The sequence below is a fragment of the Oncorhynchus keta genome, chromosome 13 (assembly GCF_023373465.1).
Source record: "Oncorhynchus keta strain PuntledgeMale-10-30-2019 chromosome 13, Oket_V2, whole genome shotgun sequence".
Lineage (NCBI taxonomy): Eukaryota > Metazoa > Chordata > Actinopteri > Salmoniformes > Salmonidae > Oncorhynchus > Oncorhynchus keta.
This window is the reverse complement of record NC_068433.1, coordinates 25,946,376-25,955,528: the sequence shown is the minus strand read 5'-3', so window position 1 is coordinate 25,955,528 and position 9,153 is coordinate 25,946,376. Positions and strand designations below refer to the sequence as shown.

The window sequence follows — 9,153 nt, the reverse complement described above, 5'->3', positions numbered from 1 at the left end:
TGTCAGCTACATTTATGCCTTTACTAGACTATGGGGATATTTTATATATGAATGCTTCCGCTCAGTGTTTGAGATCAATTGCCACTCTTTACCATGGCACTTTGACATTTATTTTAAACTGAAAAACCCTTACGCACCACTGCACTTTGTATACCAGGGTTGGCTGGCCTTCTCTAGTCACTCGTAGACTCAGTCACTGGTATACCTTTATTTACAAAGCCTTTTTATTTGTGCATTTTTATTGTTGAGAAATGTGGTGGGTACTCTCTTCGTTCGATGGACTTTATCCTGCTAACTGTTCCAAATGTCCGAACTGAATTTGTAAAAGTGCTTTTATGTACTCTGCGCCATCGTCTTGGAACACCTTACAAAATACTTTTAAACTGGAAGAACTTGTCCCGATTGGTGTTTTTAAATCCCTGATGAAGGATTTTGAGGCTGATTCCCTGACCTGTCAATGTTTTTAATTGACTGTTTTATACTCTTGTGAATTCAATGGTTTTTACTAGATTACTTGTAGTTTTTCATGTTGTCTGTCTGTAAGTTTTTTGTAATGACTTGGTGCTGCCTATCTTGGCCAGGGCGCTCTTGACAAATAGATTTGAATCTCAATGAGCCCTTCCTGGTTAAATAAAGGTTAAATAAATATGAAATGTGTTGAGAAACAAAGCCACACACACAAAATAAAGTGTTTTGTGGAAGACTGGACATTGTAGACATTTAAGTCCATATATTCACTAGGCTTACAGCCCATTTGCTGATGGTGTGAATATGTTTTGGTAACACTTTAAACTATGGTCTAGTAATATTATGAATAAAGCACATTGCATTATTGATTAATTTATACATTTGTATTATACATGAAAACTATACAAATAGCATTTTTTTGTAACTAACCACAAATAATAATATAATAAAATATGTAGCATATAGCAGACGGGTGGTCCCGGGAATTGATGTAACATCTGCTTCCAACTCACACCCTCAAACACGTAGATCCCCTGAACGCAGCTCACTTTCCAACCCACTTTCCAGCTCACACTCTCAAACACATAGATCCCATGAACGCAGCTCACGTTCCAGATCCCAATCACCTGAATTTAAATCACCTGTTCACACACCTGTATGTCATTATCACACAATATTTAGTTCAGTTCTTTGTACCCAATCACTGTGAGGTATTGTTTGTTTTGTGACACACGGCTGTCAGAGTTCAGTTTTTCCTGTGATTTACTACAGGGATGCAGACCCATGTTGACTCCAATGCTGCCCAAAGTTGTTTCAAGTTGGCTGGATGCTCTTTGGATAGTGGACCATTCTTGATACACACGGGAAACTGTTGAGCATGAAAAACCCAGCAGCGTTGCAGTTCTTGACACAAACAGGTGCCCCTGCCATCTGTTACCATACCCTGTTCAAAGGCACTTAAATATTTTGTCTTGCCCATTCACCCTCTGAATGGCACACATACACTATCCATGTCACAAGGCTTACAAATCCTTATTTAACCTGATTAAAGTGGGTGTAAAAAGTGACATCAAATATGGATAATAGCTTTCACCTGTTTAATCTACGCCATGGAAAGAACGGGTGTCCTTCATGTTTTGTACACTCAGTGTAAGTGATAATGTACAGCTGTTACATTTTAAGAGTAAAGTTATTTTCCCAGTGCCATGTATCTTTTGGAAGTGAAAGCATGGGTAGTACAAGTGCAGTACAGACCAGCCGTGTCTTGTAAGCAGGAATTGCTGCTCAAGTCTTTCCGAAGGTCAGAGTCAGACTGTGATTGCAGAGTGGTTGTATCATCACGTTGTCTGGGGCTTTTTTGTCAGGTGTGGCTTTGGCTTGGCAGGATGTTACATCATAGGATGAGTCATGCCTGTGTGTTTCTAGCCATCTGACCTATCAAGTATGCAGTGAATTTCCTTTGGAACCCCGTGTTCCTCAAGCATCTCAAACACCAGCTGGGAGTGTCGTCTTGTGTCACTGTCAGCATCTATTCTCAGTGACTGTCTGTTGCCATTGGACACTGATTGACCTGAAGTGTTCTGTAGATACAATCAGAGCTCTTAGCACTGCAAAAGGCCTGCCACTCAATGCACTGAAGTGCTTGTACTTCACATGTGTTATCCATTCCCCTTCTGGTACAGCAAGAAAGTGGTTGGGGGGCATGATACTTAAAATATCTAAATAGAACTTACACAAAGGGCAAAGATGATTTAACACTATTTTGAAAGATTGTATGAGTGAGTATGTGTGCTTATGTGTGAGAGAGAGTATGCAAGAATAGAGAGTGAATGAGAGGGGCTCTGTAGGGATTCAACTAATTATCTCATTTGCAGGTTATTCCGGGGACTCGATCTAGCATTTGCTGTGCAATTGGGTGTCCTGAAATCGATTCCCAATGCACCGCTGACTGCAGCCTGTGGGACTGGGGAATCTAGGGTTATCTGGATGTCACTTCTGCACAAGGGTATGTATGGTCTTACATAACTGCTAAGCCAAGTATCCCCCTGAGTACACACTCTAGCAAAGATGAAAAAATAGGAATTGTGCCATTCTAAAAACATCTGATTCCCACTCCACACCCTTTATAGACGTCCATTTGTTGCTGTAATTAACTAAGCCGCCGATAACACCCACGGAGTACCTTTGGAAGTGGTTTGAAGGAGATGTGGCTGAGAGTTTATTTGAGAGGTGATTCCCGGTGCCTGATTCACAGTGGCCCCTGCTTCCTCTCCAAACAGGGTAAATCTATGGCATGCTGATCAGGTTGACTAATCATGAGTTAGCAAGCCACCAGACAAGCTGAAACTAAAATGATCTATAGTCATTCAGACACAAGTCGCCTGCGTTATTTTTGGCAACCCACAGGAAGTTTGTCAGCAGTCGGATGACTGAAATTGGTAAGACAAGAAGGGGGTTAAAGGATCCTTTCTGTCCGGATGATCCCCATAAACAATAACACTCTTTGATACATCCTCCCTCTCTTCTCTCCTTCATTTCCTAGGCCAGTAGTTTACTAGGGGTGAGTTGGATGCAGTGTGAGAGAGAAAGCATGTAAATTAGAGGGAAGAACGGAGGAAAGCAACTGCCAATGAGGCAGTGGGTGTGAGAGACACAAAGGTCTCATTGTTACATTTGCTACAAACATTGCCAACTGGGCCTGTATGGGCAGGATGGACAGAGGGTTATGAAATCTGCCAATATATACGCCTTCCTGCACCAAACGTCACTTTCAGCAAGAAAAAAGGAATCATTGTTGTTAGGATTTGGATTGATATACTCAAACCAGAGGTTTGTTTTGGGGTCAATACAGCAATAGGTCGGAGGTCAAGAAGACATACATGTCTCTGAAGCCAGTGTGATTGAATATCTGTCGTCTGAAAGCTATTCCTATAATTGAAAAAGAGAAGAGAGTAATTTCAATTGCCCGAACTACCCAATGTGAATTTCAGGTTCCCATCCAACATGATTGTTTACTCAGCTAAACATATACAATATACAGTAGGCGTTCATCTCATCTCTCCAGGTCTAGGTCTACAATTGTGTTACAATATTTGGGTTCTCCATTATGTAATATCTGCTCTATTCCTTTTGAATACGTTTGACCTTCACCAAGTCCTGTACAATCACCAATCACCATTTCTGTCTGGGAGGTCCTTTAAATTCAAAGCCCACTGTCTGTATTGTAGATCTATGATTGCATTTGAATGAAGTACTGTACACCCTCGATCAGTGCTTAGTTATAACCCTCTGCGATGTTTTGTCAATACATTGAATTTAAATCATTAAGCCTGATGGACTTTGTTATTGTCTGAAATATGTCAACATGTACTGCAATATAATTAAAGGTTTATTAAAGGGATGTTGCTAACCGAAATGATCTTGGAGGAACATATAGGGTGACCACATTTAAAATACCCAAATGCGGTACAACAGGATGCCACATACACACACAAAAATAAATCTCCCTCCCATGCATGGTGTATTGCAAATGTTTAAGGTGCCGGAGGCCAATACAAATGTAAATGACGTCATCATTTCTCAACATTTCTACAGACCGAACGTCATTATAGGAATATCATTATAGGATATGCATAAAATACATCCTCCAACTGTCTGCCTATGCCCACACACATACTTGGAGCTAGGAACACAAGCATTTCGCTACATCCGTCATAACATCTGCTAAATATGTATGTGACCAATAAAATTTGATTTGATATTGTCTCAATATTTTTATGTTATTTTTAATACCCTCAAGCACCAAAATAGACATACCTCAATACAAAATAGGCCTATGCATCATCACTGCCAATGGTGAATGATAATTCTTCACATTTTCCCTGTAAAATGTCCCAACTGCATGTGCCTGACATTCATTTGATCTCAAACAGTGTCATGTTAATATGCATATAGATCTTCTTGAGTTACTGTTTTGTGAGCAAAGTAGAGCAGATAGTGTTAACAAACTAGGCTATATAGCCTTCCTGTTTTTGTTTCAATCCAAGCACATTCTGCCAAGTGGTGCACGTTGTTGAGTTTTGGCCGTACGATACATCATAAAATCTATTAAGAAATTAGGTGGTGTTTTGGTGTAACAGTAAGGTTATATGCTTTTATATTTGGTTCTGTTATGTAGAATACTAATGAATCATTATGTGCTATTCCAAGACCTTGATTCAGCCTTGATCTAACTCTACTAAAAGAGCAACATTGTGAGAAGTAGGGGCTCAGGTGGATAGGTGGGGGCTCTCAGAGTGAGTTTTTGCGCTACAGAGTAAAGTTCCTCCCACTGTTATTGAAAAACCTAAACACTTGGTTGATATATTATCGAATATATATTTTAAAAACTACCCGAGGAATGATTATAAAAAAACGTTTGACATGTTTCTGTGGACATGAAGAGTATTTGGAATTTCCATCTGCGTTGTCGTGACTGCTCTTTCCTGTGGATTTCTGAACATAACGCGACAAACAAACGGAGGTATTTTGGGTATAAAAATAATCTTTATGGAACAAAAGGAACATTTGTTGTGTACCTGGGGGTCTCGCGAGTGAAAACATCCGAAGATCATCAAAGGTAAACGGTTAATTGGATTGCTTTTGTGATTTTCGTGACCAAGCTTCCAGATGCTAAGTGTACATAATGCTATGCTAGGCTATCGATAAAATTACGCAAACGCTTGGATTGCTTTCGCTGTAAAGCATAATTTCAAAATCTGAGACGACAGGTGGATTAACAAAAGGCTAAGCTGTGTTTTGCAATATTGCACTTGTGATTTCATGAATATGAATATTTTTTTAAATATTATTTGACTGTTGCGCTATGCTTTTCAGCGGTTGCTGACGAAAATGATCCCGCTAACGGGATGGGTAGCGTCAAGAAGTTAAATGGTTCCAGTCTGCCGGAAAGCATTCATCCATGTAACAACAATCTAGCTACATTTTCAGATATTGTGATTGCGCCAGAGGGGAAGGCTACCATCTTACATTTACATTTAAGTCATTTAGCAGACGCTCTTATCCAGAGCGACTTACAAATTGGTGCATTCACCTTATGACATCCAGTGGAACAGCCACTTTACAATAGTGCATCTAAATATTTTAAGGGGGGTGAGAAGGATTACTTTATCCTATCCTAGGTATTCCTTAAAGAGGTGGGGTTTCAGGTGTCTCCGGAAGGTGGTGATTGACTCCGCTGTCCTGGCGTCGTGAGGGAGTGTGTTCCACCATTGGGGAGCCAGAGCAGCGAACAGTTTTAACTGGGCTGTACTTCCTCAGTGGTAGGGAGGCGAGCAGGCCAGAGGTGGATGAACGCAGTGCCCTTGTTTGGGTGTAGGGCCTGATCAGAGCCTGGAGGTACTGAGGTGCCGTTCCCCTCACAGCTCCGTAGGCAAGCACCAAGCAAGCATCTTATCGACTCTTAACCAACCATGCTATTTTGTTTGTATTTCGTATTGTTCGTAACTTGATTTGTACACAATGGTGCTGTTACCATCTCTTATGACCGAAAAGAGTTTCTGGACATCCGAACTGTGATTGCTCACCTCAAACTGGATGAAGAGTTCATCTTCAATGAGTCGGACAGGACACCTGACCAGGCCCAGATCCCCCTTATTCGCTGGAGAAGGAAATGCAGATTTCGCAGAAAAAGATCAGGGTGCCTTGTGAGGATTATGCGACGAGAGGCAAACCTGCCCATGCCTTCCGTCCTGCTAGCTAAAGTTCAATCGCTGGAAAATAAATGGGACGAACTGAAAGCACGTTTATCCTACCAAAACACTGTAATATCTTATTTTTCACCAAGTCGTGTCTGAACAATGATATTAAGAACATAAAGCTGGCGGGTTATACACTCTATCGGCAGGACAGAACAGCAGCCTCTGGTAAGACACGATGCACTATGCATATTTACAAACAACATCTGGTGCATGATATCTAAGGAAGTCTCAAGGTTTTCCTCACCTGAGGTAGAGTATCTCAATTTGTAAGTCGCTCTGGATAAGAGCGTCTGCTAAATGACTTAAATGTAAATGTAAATGATAAGCTGTAGAGCACACTATCTAATAACTAGAGAGGTTACATCTGTATTTTTCATAGCTGTCTACATACCACCACAGACCGATGCTGGGACTAAAACCGCACTCAATGAGCTGTATATCGCCAAAATCAAACAGGAAAACTCTAATCCAGAGGCCGAGCTCCTAGTGGCCGGGGACTTTAATGCAGGGAAACTTAAATCAGTTTTACCTCATTTCTATCAGCATGTTAAATGTGCAACCAGAGGGAAAAATTCTAGACCACCTTTACTCCACACACAGAGACACATACAAAGCTCTCCCTTACCCTCCATTTGGCAAATCTGACTATAATTAAAAAAAAAACAACATCCTCCTGATTCCTGCTTACAAGCAAAAAATGAAATTGCATGCTCAGGGTGGAGGTCCGAACAAAGGATCCGCTTCGGGAAAGACGTATTCCTGGTCGTAATGATGGTAAGTTGACATCACTTTTATATCCAATAGTTCTTCCCGGTTGTATGTAATAACACTTGAGATTTTCTGGGCTAACAAAGTAAGAAATTGTACATAATTTTTTTTTTTTCAAATGCTTTATTCTCTAATGACCTGAAGCGAGGTGACCATCTCTGTCGGCGCCATCACCTCAGGAGGCTGAAGAAATTTGGCTTGTCATCTAAAACACTCACAAACTTTTACAGATGCATCCTGTTTGGCTGTATCACCGCCTGGTAAGGCAATTGCACAGCCCTCAACTGCAAGGCTCTCCAGAGGGTAGTGCGGTCAAAACAATATATCCCCGGGGGCAAACTACCTGCTCTCCAGGACACCTGCAGCACCCGATGTCACAGGAAGGCCAAAAAGATCATCAAGGACAACAACCACCAGAGCCACTGCCTGTTCACCCTGCTATCATCCAGAAGGTGAGGTCAGTACAGCTGCATCAAAGCTGGGACCGAGAGACTGAAAAACAGCTTCTATCTCAAGGCCATCAGACTGTTAAACAGCCATCACTAACATAGAGAGGCTGATGCCAACATACAGACTCAAATCTCTGGCCACTTAAATAAATTTACTTAATAAAGGTATCACTGGTCACTTTAAAAATCATTTAAGAATGTTTACACATCCTATATTACTCATCTCATATGTATACACTTTTCTATACGATCTACTGCATCTTGCCTATGCCACATGCCATCACTCATCCATATATTTATATGTACAGTTGAAGTCGGAAGTTTTCATACACTTAGATTAGTGTCATTAAAACTTGTTTTTCAACCACTCCACAAATTTCTTGTTAACAAACTATTGTTCTGGCAAGTCGGTTAAGACATCAACTTTGTGGATGACACAAGTAATTTTTCCAAAAATTGTTTACAGACAGATTATTTTTCTTATAAATCACTGTATCACAATTCCAGTGAGTCAGAAGTTTACATACACTAAGTTGACTGTGCCTTTAAACAGCTTGGAACATTCCAGGAAATTATGGCATGGCTTTAGAAGCTTCTGATAGGCTAATTGACATCATTTGAGTCAATAGGAGGTGTAGCTGAGGATGTATTTCAAGATCATAGATCATGGGAAAATCAAATGAAATCAGTCAAGACCTCAGAAAAAAAAGTGTAGACCTCCACAAGTCTGGTTCATCCTTGGGAGCCATTTCCAAATGCCTGAAGGTACCACGTTCATCTGTACAAACAATAGTACACAAGTATAAACATCATGGGATCACGCAGCCTTCATACCGCTCAGGAAGGAGACGCGTTCTGTCTCCTAGAGATGAATGTGCAAATCAATCCCAGAACAACAGCAAAGGACCTTGGAAGACACTGGAGGAAACAGGTACAAAAGTATCTATATCCACAGTAAAACAAGTCCTATATCGACATAACCTGAAAGGCCACTCAGCAAGGAAGAAGCCACAGCTCCAAAACTGCCATATAAAAGCCAGACTACAGTTTGAAGCTGCACATGGAAATCAAGATTGTACTTTTTGGAGAAATGTCCTCCGGTCTGATGAAACAAAAATAGAACTGTTTGGCTATAATGACCATCGCTATGTTTGGAGGAACAAGGGGGAAGCTTGCAAGCCGAAGAACATCAACCCAACCTTGAAGCACAGGGGTGGCAGCATCATGTTGTGGGGGTGCTTCGCTCTATTAGGGACTGGTTCACTTCACAAAATAGATGGCTTCATGAGGAATGGAATATTTTGTAGATATATTGTAGCAACATCTCAAGACATCAGTCAGGAAGTTAAAGCTTGGTCGCAAATGGGTATTCCAGATTGACAATGACCTTAAGCATTCTTCCAAAGTTGTGGCAAATTGGCTTAAGAACAACAAAGTCAAGGTATTGGAGTGGCCATATCAAAGCCCTGACTTCAGCCTATAGAAAATCTGTGGGCAGAACTGAAAAAGTGTGTGCAAGCAAGATGGCCTACAAACCGGACTCAGTTACACCAGCTCTGTCAGGAGGAATGGGCAAAATTCACCCAACTTATTGTGGTAGGCTTTTGGAAGGCTACCTGAAACGTTTGACCCAAATTAAACCATTTCTAGGCAATGCTGCCAAATACTAATTGAGTGTATGTAAACTTCTGACCCACGGGGAATGTGAT

General features: G+C 41.0%; 1 long non-coding RNA gene across 1 annotated transcript; it reads left to right on the top strand.

Annotated features, from left to right (window-relative positions):
* Positions 1-1,190: 1,190 nt before the first annotated feature.
* On the top strand, positions 1,191-4,010 carry LOC118388002 (uncharacterized). The gene is made up of 4 exons (XR_004826495.2): positions 1,191-1,385; positions 2,343-2,473; positions 2,598-2,748; positions 3,011-4,010. It is a non-coding gene; the product is annotated as an uncharacterized LOC118388002 (long non-coding RNA).
* Positions 4,011-9,153: the final 5,143 nt, after the last annotated feature.